The sequence below is a fragment of the Conger conger genome, chromosome 7 (assembly GCF_963514075.1).
Source record: "Conger conger chromosome 7, fConCon1.1, whole genome shotgun sequence".
Lineage (NCBI taxonomy): Eukaryota > Metazoa > Chordata > Actinopteri > Anguilliformes > Congridae > Conger > Conger conger.
In genome coordinates, this window is record NC_083766.1 from 15,303,017 (window position 1) to 15,319,196 (window position 16,180).

Consider the following 16,180-nt stretch of genomic DNA (forward strand, 5'->3'; position numbering starts at 1 on the left):
TGAAAAAAATTGCCGTTGTCCAGAGGGGCTGTCAAGGAGAAGCAGCATGCGTCTAGGAAGTCACTCGGAATGTCAGCCTTGTCTACGTTTCCTCAGCATTCCCGGTGGATAAGATGTTGGGCATTGTTTGAATCCTTTCAAGTCTGCCACTGATATCAATTACCTGTAGAATTTGTTCACACTGGGATTGTTTACCATAGTTTCTCCTTTATTTTGACCTGTCAAATGCTTGGCCTTATCTACATCCGAGGTGGGGGCATTTCCCTCATATAGGCTTCAGTTGGCCCTCTTGTATAGTGCAACTACATCCTCCATGGGCTCAAGCATGCTGATTCCTAAATTAATAACATGGAGGCCTGTAATACTTTCATATCTAAGACCAGTCTTAGCACGCAGAAATAAAGTACACCACTGCACATAAATCTACCTGCAGGATTATTATGTGAGTGAGACAAGGATATTGGCTTCATCACTGGCAGCAATTATGGAAATGGTACCTTTTTAAGCACAACTTACCTGTGAGGCTCTCCAGGACCTGTTGAATCTTGTTTGCAAGTTTAATATGCCTTTGTCTCATTTTGATGTTGCTGCAGGAAATTCCTTGCTGTACTGAATCATTATAATTTATAAGACGTCCTTATCTTTTCATAAGAAATAACATGCAGGTCCTGTCTTTTTGTTGTATGTGTTAGTGAGTGACTGGTGGTGAATGTGTGAAGCAATGCCTGTATAGATGCAGTTCTCAAACCTCAAGGTTAAATCCAGTGTGATAGGGCTTAATCTATCCTAACATTCAGTATTTACAGGACCAAAGTCAGATTCACTATGTCCTCAGCAGACAGGAGAGTGTTAACAGCTTTACAGGAAGGGTACTGAACGGTGAGATGTATAATAAGGAAATTCTTGTTGATGTTCTCCACAAAAGCCTCAGTTTCCTCTTTTTTAAATATAATTATTTTGGACATTTTCCAAGGATAATTTAGAGTAATGAACAGAAACAAAATAGTTAATGCAGAAGGTACATCCTCACACAAATGCATTCTGACAGTTGATGTTTAGAGATGTAAAACGCTTTGCGTAGACTAACAGAGACCTCCAAATGGTGAGCTTGGCTAAATATACTTTGGAGCTATATTTTCTAATTAACACTCCTCACCCATGGGTAATTATCTTGAAATTGGCTGGATGGCTAAGGGGGTCTAGGCAGCTGTTCCTTGTGAAAATTTCCATCATCCTCAATCAGCATGCATCATGCTCTCTGAGAATCACAGCAGGGCTGATGCAGTAATATGCCATTCGCACCATCGTTCACATTAACTCTGCAGCCTCTCCAGGGTGTCTGATTGGTCACAATGCTAATGTTTCTTTGGAAGTCAAGCTTACCCTCCGGTTACCACTTTAGAAATGCTGTCTCTATCATTTGACACAAGACAATGGGCAATTAGTCTTGCTGCTGCCACCAAACTAGTCATACCTTAGCCATGTGGAGCTAGAGTCTGGCATGTCTGCGATGACTTGTTGCATTTTTGCATGAGGTTACGGATGACAACTGAATGACAGCCAAGAGCTACGGCATCATGGTCTAACGTCGTAGATGTTTGGTAAGGGGGTGCTGAAAGCGGATAGCGCAGCATTAAAGGGTGCCAGGGATCTAGTCATCTAAAAATAGCATCGCTGCAAGAGCAGGGGTAGGAAGGTATTTCCACGGGTCAGGGCGGGCAGCATGTTTGATATGCAGGGCGTGCGTGCTGCTCGCCGCGTTTTCTTTTTTCCACTGTGCAGCAGGAGCATGCCTATGAAAGCACAACACACCACACATGGACATTAGGAGTGTGTTGTCATTGCTCACATGGTAGTTTCCATCCCAAATCAGTGTTTAATCAGTCCTTTCCTCTCCTGTGACCATCACCTTCCAGGGTCTCATTTTATAGCTGAGTAAGTTCCATGTGAACATTAACATTTGTACATATTTGACAGGACTGTCCAACTGCAAACATTTTTTCAGTTATTCTCCTTGGGTGTTCTAATTCTGGTTTTTTTTTTTTCATCTTTTACTCATATTGATGTTACATTTGGTGTTATGTTCATTCAGCTGACATCCAGTTTATTCTGACATATTACCTGACCTAATTCCACTTTTTTTGCCTGCTGACATACTGTATAATCCCAGTACCTGAGGAAAGCAGGTGTTATAGCTTGCATAGTTTCATAGTTCATTGGGCCAGTCTGACACCAACTTGATCTACCTTTCACCCAGGACATTTTGGTTGTATACTTTGGAAGGAACATTTTGGGGCTCAGGGTAGAATATTATCCAGCATGATGACATGTTATGTGTTCTCAGCCTCTAAAACTGAGTGGGTGGGTTCTACTTGGCTCTAGGGGACCCTGTTAGAGACAAAAAATAAAAATGGGGGAAACGGGGAATTTGACCAAGAGCCGAATGAGAGCAGGTTGGGTACAGGGTTGCCCTTATTGTGCAAGGGCAAACTGGGTCATGACTCTAATGCTGCCCTTGAAGGATGTCAGAGGAGAAAAGAATAACTTCCCAGCTTAGTCAGCAGCTCACTTATAGCAAAAGCTCCAGAGCTGTATTGTCGAAGGCTATCAGGTCAGATTAAGTTGCATGTAAATCCCCAGCCAAGCCTATTACAGGTCCTTGAATGCATAGATGGAAGCTGTCCAATGCCACTAGTCTGATGCCTAACATACTCTGGTTTATGCAGTATGCAGATTCCCTCTGGCATCAAACATTAAAATGGCATCAAACTGTTCTTCGGCTAACTTTCTTTTGCATATGATATTTATTTATTTTCACATATAATCACTTCCATTTAAACAATGCATTAACATTACCAATATCCATCCAGGTTCTACTTGTCTGTGAATTAATCAATTATCCTGGATTAGGATTTATGGAAGCACGGGGAATTAATGTCCAACTCAACAACATTCACCTCTAATGAATCTCAGGGAGTCCCCTTAGCCATCAGAGGAGATCTACATGATTAGTCACACGACAAAGTGCGTGGATTTGGGTTTGAACAGCTGACCGTTGACAGAGGCCAGGGGGATGGCAGTGGAATTCCTCAGCGACAAGTAACATCCTATACCACTAATGCGTAAAAGGAATTCCAGAAAATTCCAAATTAAGAAGCCCAAAAATAGCCAACCGTGGACAAACAAAGAGCCACATGCGCTCACCAGGAGACAGGATGCCACTGTAGATCAGTGATGACAAAACAATTAGAGCAAGTCCCCAGTCAGGGAAACGGAGCAGGCAGATAGGAAACAGGGGATTGCACACAGGAGTGTGGCCCTGTCCCTATGCAGCAAGCCCCTGCACTCAAACCCCCCTTTACTCCAGGTATTTTCCTGTTTCCCAACTTCCTCTCTCTCCAGTCTGGATGCTTTTCTTCGCTCCCCTTACCCAATATCCTCCTGGCAGGCTTGCTTTCGGATGTTTGCCTGCCTTAAACCCTCTTTTTTTTGAGGTCCGGATGCCATTTAAAAAAGCAGTCCGCTCATACTCCCGGGAAGTGGGACGGGGCTGAGCTCAGCTTTGCATTGTTGTGACACTACTGCGTCTTCGCGCCCTGCTATTTTGGGAGCCCTCGTTATTCTCCCTTGCTGGGGCTCCGCTCAGCTGCGTAAGGCGGTTATTTTACGCCCACATCTGCGATTCAAAACAAAACAATGGCACTTCCAATGACCACTCCGTGAATAGCCTAAATTTCCTTTTCCTAATGGCCGCTCACCGTCTGGCACGTTATAACAGCATTGGATTTGAATTCGACCTTGAATTAGAATTCCAATTTGAATTATTGACCTTGGTTTCCATGTGGGAAATGAACATGCTATAATAATTGGCAAGGCATAAAAGGCTTTCAAGTGGGATTTTGAGTGGGAAATATTAAACAATACAGTTTTTCACAGAAAATAAATGGCAGAACTTCAAGTTGGGCAACTGGGAGCTTTACTTTACGTTTCTGATCTAACTTTGAATAATGTATTGTGCAGGCAGCCACCCAGGCGCAACAGGACCTTCTCACATCCGCTCTGCCTCCAGACAAGGCTCTGAAATGCCCTGGTCAAAGCTTGGCCTTCAGTATTGCAGGAACTCAGCACAGTCCAGTCTGTTCCACAACCAGGGTGAAACTCACCTTACTATCAGGCCCCATGGCTTGCTACCAGCCTTATCTCACTATCGCACTGAAACAGAGTGTTGAGAGGTGCTTGTGCTCCTTGATCCCAGGTAACTAAAACAAGTCTAGCCAGCTCATGTCCTCACACCACCTCCCTGTTGACTTGAAGGGTATACCAGCTGTGCATTGATCTTGATCGGCTTGCCCTAATGGCTGCAGAAAGAATGGTTTGATCTGTATAATGTAGAGGAAGCAGCCAAGCCTTGTGAGTGCTTGTCACTCTCACCCAGCAGATAGTGTAGTGATGTTTGTGCCTATAGGATCTTCAGAGTGGGTGTACCTGTCAAAACCCATGCATGTTACTGACACATACAGTACTGTCACAAAGGAGGGAAACACTGTGTTTTAGAAGTTTAGTACTCTGAACTTTTATCTGTGCCCTTTTGTTTGTTGTTTCTCAGAGCCTTTAACATTGTATTGGAAACTGTTATATTCGCGACCATGAGTGGCAATGGCATTATGTGACCTATTGAAAATGGGGAAGACGGGATGATTGTAACACTTTTTGCTCCACTGCTACATGTAGTATAACTCAAGTGTTTATGCTATAGCACTCAAACATTGACATAAACTTTCCATATTTGTCTTCTACAAATACCACTGAACACCGAAGACACCTATATCATATGGCTGAAAGCCATTAAAAGATCCAATTGGATGAGGATTGGATCAGAAATTATAGTGAGCACTCACTATATGTTTGTGTTGGTTCGCACTTCAATTCAAAACAGCACATTTTGAACCTCTATATCTCAATATCCTGTTTCAAAAGCAATCTCTATGCCATTTCGCAGGGCTATTACAATGGCAACGGGCCCACCAACTACCGATTTTGGTATTGTTCCCCCATTTCTGTGTTATTGATACCCTTTGAAAAATAGCATAAAACATTACGATTCTTTGCTCAAGAAAAACTCTATTTAAATCCAACAGATCCCAACACAAGGTCACTCATTCTGTGGGAAATTCAGAAAAATACATGCTTTTTCTCATTTCATGACTGTACATTTTATGAAATTGAATTCTAAATTTTGACCCATCGACTTAACATAGGAAAGACGCAAACGCAAATTAAGCGACGTGAACATTCTATTATTAAACAGACATGAGAATCAGTATTGCGAGCCGGCAGTAGATGACACCGACATTAGGCTAGTACTGACCAATTTAGACAGTCTCACAGATTGTAGCTCTAGTGTAAAGTTACCTAAATGTATGATGTTTTACCTAGCTCCAACATTAGCTATACAGACTCTGCCAGTTTACAGACTGACACTCTATGCTACCACTTTCTGTACAAATTAGCTAACTAGCTGACTGGCTGATGTGGGACATTTCTCATTAACTTTACACATGAGAGAATATACAATCTCCCTAGGAAAGGTAACTTAATATGCAAATATCATGTTGATAGCAGACATTTGGCTTCTCCTTACCATTTGAAGAAATGCATTTCAGACTGCAGAATTATCGTTGAAATTGAAAAGAATGCCTCTAACTATAATATACTTTTAAATCATGTATCTCTATGGTTCATGGGAGCCATGCTTCATTTCTTCAGCCCTCCAGCCAGTGATAAGGTATTCTTCCAGCTGTGGCAGCATTGGAGGAATGGCTACATTTTCTGTGTCCTCTCTCAAGCAAATACACTGGAGCGAGTTATAGGACAGTGACATTTTTATACAACTAAATGCTGGCTTTCACACACCTTTACGCTTGTGTGTGTTTGTCCCTTAATTACATGGAAGGCTTTTCAAGTGCTGTAACTGAGAGATTTTTTCTCCAGTCTATTCTGACTTTGAGATCAATAGAGCAAAGTTACCCATGCTAATGCTCTATAAACAGCCATGTCAAATCACATGTGGGCGTGTGAGAGATTTCTATAAGCTGTCAGATATGATTGCCGGGTACATGTCTGGAGCGTGGGGTTGGCTCAACACCACTGCCCTACTGACCCCCAGGAGATCTGACTGGTGGGTGTTCCACCTGCTCCAACAGTCTAACGGCTGATGCTAATGTATAGGCTCTTTTGCCTTTGGAGTCTATCTGGTTTTAATACTGCACCAGCTGTCTTGTGACAGGCCCTCTCTCAGGGCTTTTGAAAGGGTCATTACCTTTTCCAATGAATCATCTGAACTTGTCCATTGTATGCAGGAGGAAAGAGGGATATGAATTCATTTCTGTTCGGGAATCGGTGCTGTGCGCTGTAATGCCTTCAAGATGTCAGAATTAGGTGTACGAGTTATAGTGGATGAAAAGCAAATGCAGTAATTGCTTTATTTTTTCCGCCAATGCTCCACAGTCCAAGCCGTCCAGACCTGAATCGGATCAAACGAATAGTGCGAGGAAATGAATGTGTACGGTTGTATAGTGTGCATTGTGCGTTTATTATGCCGTTCATTTATATTTTATTTTGATTTTGAGTGGCAAAATAATTTTAATAAGCCAATTAAATATTAGAATTGTTCATATGATATAAAAACGCAACAGGATTCAACAGCAGAATGGGTGACGTTTCATTCGGGTAATCCTGATTAATTAATGCTTAAGTGGTGTGTAATATAAATTACATAAAACACGTTAAAAGTTTGCTATAAATAGGGCGTAGCCTACAAGTCTAAAAGTTTGCTATAAATAGGGCGTAACCTGCTTAGACCGTTCATGTCTTGCCTCTCTTAACATTACATGTAAATGTATTGCTTTAGCCTATTAGAAGATTTGGGGCATGGCGTAGCCTACTTCGGAAAGAGTGCATATTCAAAGAGTGAGCCAATTTCTTTGGTGATGCTTACAGAAGAAACAACGAACAATAACGGCAAATTCAAGGTCAAACATCATAGTATAGAGGTTGTATGGCATATGGCTGATGAAGTGCTCGGTGAGTGTTTGTTTGCCAGATTTTAAGGTGAGTAAGCCATTCCACCATTTTCTGATTGCCTGTTCTGTGTCCTGACCTGTTTCGTCTACCTCGACCTCCGCTTTTTGGATTTCGACCACCCTTGTCTCTGATTGGATTTTCTGTTACTCTTGCGAAATGCTTACTGTATCATATTCTGTACCTTCACCTATTCGGATTGTCTAGCTGTGTTTGAACCTTTGCCAGTGAGCACAACCAGGTTTTGGATTGTCCCTGCTGTGACTAGTGACCCTGACTGCAATTGTGATTATCCTTTCTGTATCTGTCTGTCAATGATTGATCCCTGCCTGTCTGACTTCGCTAAATAGAGTACCTAGTATAGTCTGACGTGAAAACCACACCCCCTGGGTCAAATACATTTTCCCATTCAAAAATCCCATTGATTTTTTAAATTCATTTAATATAAGAACTGTGTCCAAAAGAAAAGAAAAGAAAATGTCAGGGAGGTGGCTCTGTATCATTTTTTAAAAAATTATATTTGATATTTAGTTATATTTGATACAGTCTGCAATTTCAGAAAATGTAATTGAATGGACAAATCATGCATGGTGTGTGCAATACAGAATTATCATTAAGCTCTTGTTCTAACAAATTGTACTTCCTTCAACATAAATGAAACTGGAAAATACACCAATTTATGCTACTGAGGCAGTTAGAATATCCTTTTGAATCAACAAAAACGAAACTTGCAGAAGTGGTAGAACATATTTGTCGGATTTATATTTGTTTTCTAGGCTAAATGATTTGTCCTCGATCATAGCATACAAATGAATTTAACATGGAACACACAGTACTTTGTGTATCTTTGAAACATGTAAAGTGAGAACCAATGTAAAATATAGATGCATTTCAGTTTTGAGAGTCAAACTATAGAATGGTCTTTCATTCATTCATTCATTCATTCATTCATTATCCTGACCCGCTTATCCTGAACAGGGTCGCAGGGGGGCTGGAGCCTATCCCAGCATACATTGGGCGAAAGGCAGGAATACACCCTGGACAGGTCGCCAGTCCATCGCAGGGCACACACCATTCACTCACAAACTCATACCTATGGGCAATTTAGACTCTCCAATCAGCCTAACCTGCATGTATTTGGACTGTGGGAGGAAACCGGAGTACCCGGAGGAAACCCACGCAGACACGGGGAGAACATGCAAACTCCGCACAGAGAGGCCCCGGCAGACAGGGATTTGAACTCAGGACCTCCTTGCTGTGAGGCGGCAGTGCTAACCACGGCAGTGCTAACCACTGAAAAATAATTAAGGATTACAATTTAGAGTAATTTGTTTTTGTACTACTGATATTCTGGGTTATTTTATGGATTGTTAAGCCTTTGGCTTCAGCCTATTCCTTTTTTCGGTCACTGATTGTGTGAACTTTATTGTGTGTAATGGAATGCTGAAAACATGTATGATGATATTGTTGTCTGTTGTATATTCACAGTTTGTTAAGTTTGTTCCTATAAAGTTTGACCAAAATAAACCATTCATTAATTTATACTTGGAATCTCATGACTAGTTCCAGGATGTCGTTGAAAAAATGACACGTACTTCTTGAGTAACATCATGTTTCGGGAATGAGCGAAAGACTTGCAGAGATACTTCAAGATATTCTTACCGCTACGACATGCGTCGGGAAACCCCAGTACAGTCATAGGGAGGGTCATCACTGTATTTACTGCTGGGTGATTTGTGTATTATCACTTAATTCAGTATTCAAGACTCTCATTGTTAGTTGGTCACTTTTGGTTGCGTCGATAACAAATGATTGTTTAATTCAGTTGACTGAATGGCAGAGGAAGGCTGATGCCATCTCACCTCGCTGACCAGGGTGTGGCCTCTTACTTCTCCCCTCTGCTTGACTCGAGCCACTACAGCTCACAGCAGCTCTGTTGCCAGGGCTACCATTTATTCACTTCCATCCCTAATTTGGATGGATACAGCTCTGATTGTGTCTGTGGAAAAAGCTCACTGTGACATAAAATCTACCACAACTAGATGGAACACACTCTGTACTCCAGGTCCCTTTTGCTGTGTGCATGTGTGTGCCTGTGTGTTTGTGTGCGTGCATGGGTAGGGCAGAGACTGTGTATGTGTTTCTATGTGTGCAATGCACATACATTCATATGCGCATGTGTGAGTTTATGTTTATGTTGAAAAGAGAGTGCATGTGTATATGAGTATTATTTGCGTATGTGTATGTACGTATATACACATATTGTGTGATAGCTTGTGCCATGTATAAATAAGGGAGGAATTGGAAGTGCATTTTTGTGTGCACGTGTGTGCACACTATGTTTGTGCGTGTGTACGTGTGTGTGTGTGTGTGTGCACACGCACATGTTTATGCAATTGTATGTATTACAGCTAATGGCATCTGGCAGGATTTGACATTAAAAGACAATGAAGATTGGTGTCACTATGGCAGCTACAGCCTCTGTTATAATATCTTGTGTGGTGGCTCCCTCTCTTGTTTCGGTGTACACATTACAGTTTCTAACATTTTACATTTTTGTCATTGTTTGATGCAAAGAAAGCTAAAAGCATATATATTTCGTATTCTACATAAAAATGCACAATATTAAAAATAACAGGATGACTAATAGTTGTAATTAAAACAGCAATTCCTCCAGTTATAGTTTGTTATAGTACAGTTACATAGAAGCCAAAACACCATGACCTCACCAATCTAAGGGCTTCCTGCACTGTCCAAATATTGTAGGAGATGAGCAAAGCAGCTTCAAACTCTCATCTCATCCCTCATACGCTCAGCAACTACTTTAATAGGTATTTATTATACTTATTTCTTTTGACTTATTGGTCTTCTGCTGCTATAGCCCATCCACTTCAAGGTTTGACATGTTGTGTATTCAGACATGCCCTTCTGCGTATTGTAGTCCTGTTGTATTGGTCATTTGAGTTTTTTTTCACCTTCCTGTCAGCTTGAACCAGTCTGGACATTCTCCTCTCACCTCTCTCATTAACAAGGAGTTTTTGCCCACAGAACTGCTGCTCACTGGATGTTTATTGTTTTTCACACCATTCTCTGTAAGCTTTAGAGATTGTTGTGCATGAAAATTACAAGAGATCAACAGTGTCTGCGATACGCAATCCACCCAGCCTGGGGCCATCATTCCACAGTCGAATTTGAAGACTTCCAAGTTTGGAGCTACTTCACTCGTCTCCTCTAATACTGGAACAGAGGAGAGAGGGAAGACACAAAAATCAGTTTCTGAGGCATGGAGGAGATGAGGTGGCGTAGTCAAAAAATGCGTCTATGCGCTCTCCAGTTGTGTCCTCCCCCCATCGTTCCAGAAAGGAGGATACATTTTTCAACTATTGGGACGCACCCCAGGAGTGCTGCTGGTTTTAATTCCTGGAATACTTCTGGCCTCAAGTGCTAGTTTTGAGAATCTCAGCGCGACAGAAAAGTCCATGTGCTAAAACGCAGCCCCATTCCAACCATAAGAGGGCAGTCTTTACCTCTTATCCCCAATACTCTGTTTCTTCATAACGATGTTCCAGTTTGTTTTTTTCGGTAAGCCTAATGTTTGGCCTATGTCTCTGACTGTTTTATGTTGTTGTTGTTGTTGTTGTGTTTTTTTTTTCATATTTCTTTCATATAAGTCTGGCCCACATATAGACAAGCACCAATAACAGGCTCCAAGGGCAATCAAAAGCCTAGAATCAAGATACTGAATGCTTTCATTTTAGCTATAAGAGCTGTAGTAAGGAAGCAAATATTGATGTAAATGCCCTGAAATTAAAGGTGACAAGCTGCACTTTAACCTCACATTCATTGTTTCATTTAAATGTGCTGGAATACAGACCCGATGTCCAGATACTTACAGACTGCACTGTATATGCCACCTATGATTATTGTTAACATCTAATATCATGTAATATTGTAATATTCTAATATGGTAATATCATGTTAAAGATGTTCCAATAGATACAATAATTGCAAGTGACACCTGTATTTGTATTAATCATAATGACAGCTGATGTGATTAGCTGGGCAGCAGGTGCTAATGATTGTTGTTGGACTGATTAATGATCCCCTCCCACGAGGGATAGTTGTTGCTTATGGCCCAATAAGTCAAAAAAAGTTAAATGACCTCTTGTTGACCACATCCCTTTGCCTGGTTGATGCAAACTATATATTTAATCTCTCAACAACCACCATTACACACTTACACAGAACAGGCATATCTGTGACCTGTAGGGACTTTCCAATTCATTGGTGTAATGAAGTCTTTTATATATATGTGCAATCTTTCTTCAATAACTCTGGTGCTCTTGTGATTCTTTCATGTGTGGAAAAAAAAACCCTTCCAGGAAGTGACAAGGCTGCCAGTAGTTCTCACTTTAGACTAAAGCTATTTTTTCAGTTGCTGACTTCTTTATCTGGTTTTGTTTGTAATTTCTTTAAATCCAGCTTGTCCATTGATCTACTGACCATCCTATTTTTGCAGCTAACTAGTGGTTTGCATCTTGCAGTGTTGTTCCTTTCCTGAAGATAATGGATGGATGGATGTTATCATTGGGCTTGCGCTTATGAATTTCCCTCTTCAGTTCATTGCATTACATTACATTGCATTAATGGCAGGAGACAATCCTCCCCTGGAGCAATGGCCCAACGGCTGTGCGGATCTATTATTGTGGCTACACCAGGGATCAAACCACCGACCTTGCGGGTCCCATTCATGTACTTTAACCACCACGCTACAGGCCGCCCTGTTCAGACCCCCGGTTTTTGAAGGGATTTAAATTCGGCCATTGCAGAACATGGATGTTGTTTTTACTTAACCCTTTCCGCGTGGATTTTGAAGTATGCTGGGGGTCCTTCTTTTTCCAGTTATGCCCAATATCATGATAATTTCAAGTTTATGAATCTCAATGTTTTTGTGAAATTTTGGCTATGGTCATGGTCAAATCTGGTCGTGCAACCTATTTATGCATGAGGCCCCTGGTGTTTTATTCCCTGCTTACACGCTAGTCTGGGAATGTATTTCTCATATTGATCAGGCAAAATTGGCGAATGCAGTATAAACTTGTAGAGCAACATACATTGTAAGCCTATCTGGGTAGGACCATCTGCTAAATGAAGGTAATGGCGTGAGTGGTGAAGTAAACGGCGAGGCAATTATAGCAATTATACCTCATTGCATCAAGTTGTCTACCCTTTTCCATTAAAAGCTTACTTTAACTATTTTCATATTACCAATATCAGGCGTCAAATAATGGTCACCCACCCAATGAAATTGGATGTGGCAGCAGTGTCTGGACGTGGGGGACAACATGTTTATTATTTGCTTGTGATACCTGTTTCTTTCAGAAAAAAATTGATTACATTACATTACATTACATTACATTAAATTACCTTTATCCAGAGCGATGTACAGCAAAGTGCAAAGTGCATACCCATCACCAGGAACAAGTAAACTGAAAGTACAATTTCAAGCACAACAAAGATAAGGACTAGGGCCTATTTGATTAACCTGACAATGGATTATATCTGAAACTATATCAAAAATTATTTAAATAAATGTATGCCAATAAAAAATTGCAGTAATTCTGGAGCCCACTGTTTATGATTCCCAAAAGCCAGCAGATGCTATAGCACATGACTACAGGGCTGGAGTTTTAGGCCACTGATTTAAGGAGAGAGCAGGTAAAGTCCTTGATGACACCAGGAGTAGGGGTCAGTTCCACTTTCAAGTCAGTCTTCATTAGTAATTGACAAATAATGACCACACTGTTGTTTTTCCAGTTCATTCCTTGAATTTCAGTTTGTGAATTGTGTAAATTAACTGAATTGAAAATGGAATTGACCTCAAGAAAAACAAGTGATACTTGTGTTAGTCCAGCTCACCCTTCCTGAACATGCAGAAGATAAGCTCAGACTGAAGAAACCATACCTTCTGAAGTGTGGTTGCTAGGCAACCATTTTGTCTGAAGTGCAGAGTGCTTGGTTTCACAAGTTTCCTGCTCGTCGCACGCTTTTCTCATTTCTGTCTTTTGCAAGATAGAAACCAAGGCAAGATATTACATCATAGCAAAAGGCAATACACAGAGGAAAAAAACACAAATCCCATAAACTTCTGAATCACAAACAAAATCTTGTGCTTTGTTAAAAGATATCCTTCTTAAAGTTCTCATTAAAATGTTATAAAGATTAGCAAATTCTATGATAAAAGCAGACATGGAACCTACAGTGGGAGCAATAATTATTTGATCCCTTGCTGATTTTGTAGGTTTGCCCACTTACAAAGAATGGAACTGTGTAGAATTTGAATCATAGGTACATTTTAACATTGAGAGACAGAATATCACAAAATAAACCACAATAACAACATCATATAAATTTAATAAATTTAATATCATATTTCACATGAAATAAGTATTTGATCCATAGAACAATAGGACTTAATACTTGGTGGAGAAACCTTTGTTGGTTTGTTGTAGTTTTTCCACCAGGTTTGCACAGATCTTGGGAGGGATTTTGGTCCACTCCTCTTTGCAGATCCTCTCCAAATCCTTAAGGTTCCGAGGCTGTCGCTTGGCAACTCGAAGCTTCAGCTCCCTCCACAGATTTGATGGGATTTAGGTCTGGAGACTGCCTAGGCCACTCCAGGACCTTAATATGCTTCTTTTTGAGCCACTCCTTTGTTGCCTTGGCCGTATGTTTTGGGTCATTGTCATGTTGGAAGACCCATCCACGACCCATTTTCAGTGCTCTCACTGAGGGAAGGAGGTTGTCGCCCGAAAATCTCCTGGTAAATGGCCCTATTCATCCTCCCCTCGATACGGTGAATTCGTCCTGTCCCCTTAGCTGAGAAACACCCCCAAAGCAAGGTTTCCACCTCCATGCTTCACAGTGGGGATGGTGTTCTTGGGGTTGTACTCAGCATTTCTCTTCCTCTAAACACGGCGAGTCAAGTTGATGCCAAATAGCTCCATTTTGGTCTCATCTGACCACATCACCTTCTCCCAAGCCTCCTCTGGATCATCCAGGTGTTCTTTGGCAAACTTCAGACAGGACTGTACATGTGCCTTCTTCAGCAGAGGAACCTTACGCACGCAGCAGGATTTTAATCCTTCACGGTGTAGTGTGTTACTGATGGTTCTCTTCATGACTGTGGTCCCAACTGCCTTCAGGTCATTAACAAGCTCCTCCTATGAGGGCGAGGATGAGCGGAGAGCCAGACATGATTTTGTGAAAAAAACCCTATACGCGAACACGCGGGTGTGTACGCTATCAGACCCCGGAAGGGAAAGACACGGGGATGTACAAATACAGAGGGGAATGAACAGAAACTAACCCGAAGGCGATATTTTGAATGGAACAGAAAATAAGCCCAAAACCGCTGTAGGAAAATAAATCAACCCTATGAAAAACAGGGCGAAACACCAAACCCAAAATAAGTGCTTAGAGGCGAGCACTGGGACTTACAATTAGAGAAATCAGAAATAAAAATACAACCTAGCGCAAAACTTCTAGGCACAAAACAAAACCCATGAGATCCAGCTCAGGAAAAAGACACAAACAAAAATACAGTACCGGGGACAACGTTCCTCTACCACCGGCTCACACGAGCCCCAAATAAAAAGAAAGAAAAGAAAACCCTTCAGGAAGGCGTCGGTGAACAAACACCACAACCTAACGCCTTCCTTACCTATTTTTCTTAAATTCCGAGAGTTCAGATAAACACACCAACACCGTACCTGTCTCTACCAGCACAGAGTCTACCTGGTGTATTACCGGCTTTGTGCTAGAGCGAACAGTAGACACAAAAGCACTGAAAGGTAGTCAGTACTGGCCTTAAGTACTCTTAGGGGAAGGAAATTCCCCTGGTGCTAACGAGGAACAGGTGTAACCAATGATCCTTGGCCCTCTCGCAATCACAGCGGGAATTACCTCCCACCATGACAGGACCCCCCTACTAAGGAGCGGCCCCAGACGCTCCTTCAGCCCCCCGCCTGTGGAACTCACGAATCAGCTCCGGGTCCAAAATGTCCCTCGAGGGGACCCAACAGCGCTCCTCTGGGCCGAAACCCTCCCAATCTATGAGATGCTGTCTACCCCTGCCCACGCGGCGCTCTGCCAGGATGCGGCGCACGGTGTAGACTGGACCCCCGTCAACTAGCCGTGGAGGTGGTGGAGGAACCTCCACAGGGGCCAGCGCACTTGTCAGCACCGGTTTGAGGCGGGAGACGTGGAAAGTAGGGTGGATTCTCATAGCTCAGGGCAACTGGAGGCGCACCGTGACCGGGTTGATCTTTCTGATTATCTTAAACGGTCCCACGTATCGGGGCAGGCGCCACCATAATGGCAGGTCACGCGTGGATAGCCACACCCGTTGCCCCACTTTATAGGATGACACCGACCAGCGATGCCTGTCAGCCAGCCTCTTTTGGTTGGCCGTGGCCTTTATGAGAGCACCTCGCACCTTCTTCCACACGGCCCGGCAGCGCCGAACAAAAGTCTCGGCAGAAGGCACTTCGCCCCCTCTCTCCGGTTCGGGAAACGGTGGCGGCGGATACCCGAACTGTGCCTCGAAAGGCGAGAGACCAGTGGACGCATTCTGCAGCGTGTTGTGGGCGTACTCCGCCCATGTGGCGACTCCAAGAGGAGGGGTTGACCGCTGCCAGGCAACGGAGCGTATTTTTTAGAGTCTGGTTGGTGCGTTCTGTTTGACCATTAGTCTCCGGGTGAAACCCAGACGAGAGACTTACTGAGGCCCCCAACAGAGAACAGAACGCCCGCCAGAACCGAGAGGCATTACTAAGTACTCATAATGGCCCGAGTGTGTATTAAAAGCGGTTTTCCACCAGATTGTACGCATTCCGGAGGTCCAATTTAGTGAAAACCGATGCCGTTTGCAGACGCTCAAAAGCGGAGTTCATTAGTGGCAGGGGGTATCTATTTTTTACAGTAATAGCATTAAGCCCTCTGTAATCGATACATGGCTACCGTCTTTCTTTTTTACAAAAAAGAATCCTGCTCCTGCCAGAGATGCAGAGGGCCTGATGAACCCGCTAACTAGGGCATC